Below are 6,000 nucleotides of genomic sequence, written 5' to 3'. Positions count from 1 at the left end.
AGAAAAGGAGCTCCTATTTTCAGGTGAAATCTTGTCCCAAGTCATAGTCTTTTGCTACCTCTCTTTTCCAGTTTGCCAATGACACAGCAAATTCAGTGCCTGGGACAAGTGCTTGGCATTTGTAAGTGTCTGAGAGTGACAGGTCACTGGGAGGACTTGGTGCCTCTATCTAAAATATGCTAGTAATTGTCCTATGTGTTGAGGATCCTAAAATGGATGAGAGAGTGCAATTCTAGGTGGGTGTTACTGCTTGTTTTGAATGGGTGGTTGTGAGAAAGCGTCTCACAGGCTGTGAGCTATGCAGTCATTCCCACAGGGAAATAAAACTTGGGCTTAAAAAGTCAATGTTTGGAGGTGATTACTTATGGCAGGAGATTTTGTTTTGTTTTCTTGGTTAAAAGAAAATTACATTCTTTTTTGGACTTTCCCTCTCTCTCTGGAGCAAAGGTAGGGTGTGGGACCATGTAAAGAATGTCCAAAGGGTTTAGTCAACCAGCTCACTCTGCTGCTCATGTGATAGAAGAATGGGTCTCCCTCCCTTCAGTTTTTTCTTTTATTCCAAAGGAAAATAATCAGTAGCCAGCTTGGTATCATCACTCTTTTTCTGAAACTACTGGTTGTGATTTTGGTTTGTATTCTTGCTTTCATGTCACTCTCCAGACTGTGTTAAATTTTCTCAGCATAAGATATTACTTCCATTTGGCATATACTGCCTGGCCACAAGCTTTTTAGGTCAGAGGTCAATCCCTGACCCAAAGTGAAGTAGTACAAAGTGGGCTGGTCATGTGTAAGATAGAAAGATGAGCTGGACAAAGGAGATTCCTTGCTTGATACTTTGAAACTGACAATCTGAGAAGTGGAGATAGTTGTGGGCCTCGGTGCTAGAAGCCTTCATCTGAGATAGGAGTGGTTGGTAAAGGCTACATGCAAAGTGAGAAAGAAGTGGACAGAAAGATAGAATGCACAGAAGGGTAGAAGGAAGCTGAGAAGCTTGAGACAGAGAGATGGAATTAAGGGAGTGGACTGTCTTTAGACAGGCCATTAGACCTGGCCTAGTCGTCACTTCTGAGATCTGACAATTCTGCTTTCCTTAGATTCCAATGCAGAAGTGTGTTTTCAACACATCCCTGTCTCCCACTCCCATCCCCTGGTGCTTGAAGTGCCATCTCTGGAGATAGATCAGTGATTTGGGGGTGATACACTTAAAATTTAACCTCAGATCCTTACCTGTAAAATAAGTAAAATAAAGATAGTTATTTCAGAAGATTTTATACTATTTTTAGGGGCACCTTGGTTAAACATCTAACTTCAGCTCAGGTTATGATCTCACGGTTTGTGGGTTCCAACCCTGCATTGGGCTCTGTGCTGACACCTAGGAGCCTGGGGCCTGCTTTGGATTCTGGGTCTCCCTCTCTCTCTGGCCCTCCCCTGCTCACTCTCTGTCTCTGTCTCTTTGTCTGTCTTTCTCAAAAATAAACATTAAAAAATTTAAAAAAAGATTTTATACTATTTTAATATGCAGTAAAGCTTTGTGTTACCCTGAAAAATAATCTCCTTGAATCATACTTTTTTTACTCAAAGGTGAACACATAGCAGATATTCATAACAGTATTACTCAAGATGAAAAACCAAAGTTTGTTTTCATGTAGCATCCCTTAATAAGGAGATAGCCACCTTTCTTTCATAGATGCCCTGCTCAGTTCATTACCCTTATGACAACCATTATCATCTCTTTGTTGAACTAAAAAAACCCCACTCAACATAACCCAACAATATGTTGCCATTGTTATTTATTTATTTTTTTTAAATTTTTTTTAACATTTATTTATTTTTGAGACAGAGAGAGACAGAGCATGAACAGGGGAGGGTCAGAGAGAGGGAGACACAGAATCTGAAACAGGCTGCAGGCTCTGAGCTGTCAGCACAGAGCCCGACGCGGGGCTCAAACTCACGGACCGCGAGATCATGACCTGAGCCGAAGTCGGCGGCTTAACCGACTGAGCCACCCAGGCGCCCCGTTATTTTTTAAAATAATAGAAAAAAAAGTTGAATTTCATATCACTGGAAACACATTTTATGATCTATCCATAAGTGAAATGTCCTCCTAAGGTGGCCTTAGGGCTAGAAGATACACTTATAGATTATTGTGATTATAAGAATTTCTCTTTATGCTAGCCATTGTACGCTTATCTATGCATTTGCATTAATATGTGATGCAAAGGTTAACTCAACTTTATTCTTCTTTAGGACAGCAAGATAAAATGTGAACATATATGTGCATGTGGAGGGTGGCATGCACATGTACTGAGGAGTTGGAGGATAGGATGTAACCTTTGAAAGAGGGTTAACAGTACACCTTAAGAATTTAAACAGTTGAGAATTCTATTTATGTCTACATTCAGACTTGATAAACATTTTGGGTGTCTGAAAGATTAATTTGTTTTAATTGCTCCTTAAACTAGTGTTGGAACAAAGCCCCAATTACTATGGGTCCAAGAGCAAATACCTAGATATGGAAGAGCTGGTCTAAATCCACTTGACTCTGATAATATTAAAGGTCAATAGTCTTTCACTTAACAATAACTGATAATGTGTATAAATAGTGCATAATGTGGCTCTAAGAGAAAAATGGGAATGGAGTGGCATTAAGTAGCATTGTACTATTGCTGCATATAAACACATTACTTATTTTATGCAATGGGCAGATTAGGTAGGTGATAAAAAAAATGATCGGAAAACAAAGCTCTTTGTCATTAGTGTGTAGTGTATAATTGGACATGATCTGTGATGGTTGGTGGCACGAAGTTCACAGAGAGCATTCTTCTTAGAGTCAGCTAACTTATTTAGCCAGGTATGACTCCTTTGACTTTTTGTCAATTTAGGAAGAGGGCACTGGTGACCATGGTGTGAACGGCAAAGAGAAATTTGCTACTGCCTGTAGAAAAAGAAATAATTTAAATCCTATGTAGTAGATATATAGAATGAATATATCAACATTTATGTATCAGTGATGATGACAAACACCTGTAGAAAAAAATGTGAAGATGGAAAGGTGAATAATCATCGCAGATAACTCACCTTCATTCCACAGTGTGAGGTATCGATAGTGAAACTTACCCAAACCCCTCACATTATGGACTGTGAACATTTGGAAATATGATTCCAAATTCATCAGAATAACATACAAATGATTCAACACCTAACTCAGATGTGGGCAGGGGAAGCTTTGTATTTTTGTGAAGACATTTTCCCCTTAGATTCCATATTGCTGATTAAACCACAAAACAAAATACATTCAGAACCCATCTTCTTGGGTAATATTCAGTTCATTTAACTATATGTTTCAATGATGGAACTAAGGGGTTCGCTCAATGACACTGAGAGGCTTGTTTTAGACATCTGGAGTAAGGTAATGTCAGGAAAGAGAGGAAACATGTGAAAATCACCTTCACTATTCTCTGACTTCACATTATGCATAACAAAAGGAAACTACAGTGATGAGTGAGGTGGGTCAGTGATTCCCAAACTTGCCTAGTTATGAATCTCATCTGGAGACACTTGCCAGAACACAAGCCCTTTCACTGGAAAGTTGACCCAGGTGATCCTTACTAGTGCTTGAGAAAAACCATTGTGAATGATGTGTAATTACTAAAGAAGAAATCAAACTTAAGTTACAGGACCCATCCTCTTGACTACTGTTTCTTATGCTAAAATGCTAAGGTTAGAAGATTGCCTTTAACTTTAGATAAATCAATAGGGATTTATCATAGTACTATAAATCACAGAACTCCAAAGAATGTAGTACAAAATAAGTGATAAAAGATACATTGGAAGACAGCTATAAAAATTGATCAATAAACCTTAGGGAAAAGTCCAGACATCTAGCCATTTCATTAGGGATGTCATAAATTTATCCATATAGCTGTTTCACTTAATGGAAACTTCCACATAGGACCTATATATAAAACTAATGAAGTGCATGACTGTGGCAAATGTGAAACAAAATTGTCAAAGCAGGGTATTATCTCAGCAATTGGTGTTAATTTACATCTATTGATCACCTTGGTTGATACCCAATGATACTATAAGTGAATGAATAATAACCCTATTTAGTCAAGCAAAGAAAAAGATAATTTATGATATAATACCAAGTCAGTATAATTTCACAGTAGAATAAACATAACCCAGAAGGTGAAGGGAATAATCCATAATACTAGGCACATGGCTAGTGGTAAGATAATCAGTGGATCAGTAATCTACACTTATTAGGGCCTACTGCAAGCTAGACACCATTAAATGCAAAGGGCAGAAAGACAAAACAGACATGGTCCCAGATCTCAAATATCAGTTACTTGAACTCAAATACCAGTCTTCTGGTATCTAATCTAGAGCTAAGTTGACTTTTAAATGGATGATGAGTAGTAGCATAAAAATAGAGGATGCACAATCCTTTAAGAGAAATTTTTTTTTATCTCTCAGTGATATTAGTTACCTTGTTAGTTTTCACATAAATTTTATGCATTAATTGATTTTATCAAATATTAAGGAATTAAAATTTATAAAATTAAGTTTGGTTAATTAAATGTAAAATTTGTGAGTGTAAAATTTGATTTGGTTAAGTCTCATCTTTTATAGATATGCACCTATTTAGTAAAGAATTATTTCAAGATGAGTCATTTCTATATTCAATAGATCAAAGATGTGATATAATAAATGATTAAACAGTTAAAAAATCATCCCTGACTTTATTCAGTCAGTTTAGTTTTGTAAACAAACACTCAACTTAAGTGACTAAAAGTTATGAGGGAACCAGTGACCACTCGGGTGTTAGAATGATAAACGTGATTCTAGGTTTAGTGTAATTAGCTGAGGATCTGTTGACATTGCTGGTACAGAAGTATAACTTACAAATATTGTAAGGAATCACTCTTATGGTAAGTCCCCATTTCTCTGTGAGAATGAGCTATAAGTTGATAACAAGCGTCATGTAAATGCAGCCTTGTAAAACATTCCCATGCCAGAAATACTTGGAGGAGATTGGTAGAAATTTTAGAAAATATTTTCAAGATTGATTTAATAGTTATTGATTCCATTTTGTTTACCTTTTGGGGAACAGTAAGAGGATTTTTCTCCCAATGAAGTTCTTTATATGCAACAAAGAGTGACAATTCAAGCAAAATAACATAGGACATTGTGTCCGTCCTCGTGGAACTTACTAGGTAAACATCAGGACTCTATATTCAGGTAAAGGCCCAGTCATATATTTTGGATAAATAAGTATTACATATTTCCCAAGAGTGAGTACATAATATAATAAACGGAACACAAGAACTATATGGAAGAAGCATAAATTCTCTTTTTCCATCAGTCATAATTCTTCAAAATCTAACAATGCATATGGATCTTCATATGAGAATCAATGGTATTTATACAAGGTGGGCACAGAATTATAGTAGAATGCTTTGGCTGCTAGCATGACAAGTGCAGATAAATTTGGTATTTTAAAATTTGTTAATTTATATTTAAGCAAAACAGCATTAATATTCCATACATTTTTGATGCACTCCTAACACACATACTAATATTAAAATAACATTTTGATTCCTTTTTACATGTACGTTAAAATTAGAGCAAAATGGATACATGTGTGACACCACTGTGCATAAAAAGAGGTATATGCTTCCATCTTGAAATAGACACTTGTTATATATATACTTATATAGGCAAATATAAATTTGAATCTTGAATAATGTGGAATTTTAGGGCTCAAAATCATAAACACATCTAATGATGAGTTAAATCACAGAGAGCATTAGCTGGTCTGCCACTGAAGGATTGAATCTATTTATTCTTTGAACTTTAGTCTGGAAAAAACACATTATGCCTGATACCTTAAGAACTCTCTCCTTACTAGACAGGGAAAAACAGAAGCTTGAGTATACGTTTTCAAATATCCAAACTCTTTTTATGATCTTTCCAGTTAAGGCTTTGGCTTTACAA

The sequence above is a fragment of the Puma concolor genome, chromosome B4 (assembly GCF_028749965.1).
Source record: "Puma concolor isolate L17-30 chromosome B4, mPumCon1.1.hap2, whole genome shotgun sequence".
NCBI classification, from domain to species: Eukaryota; Metazoa; Chordata; class Mammalia; order Carnivora; family Felidae; genus Puma; species Puma concolor.
The sequence above is the reverse complement of the archived record's forward strand: the minus strand, read 5'-3'. Positions refer to the sequence as shown.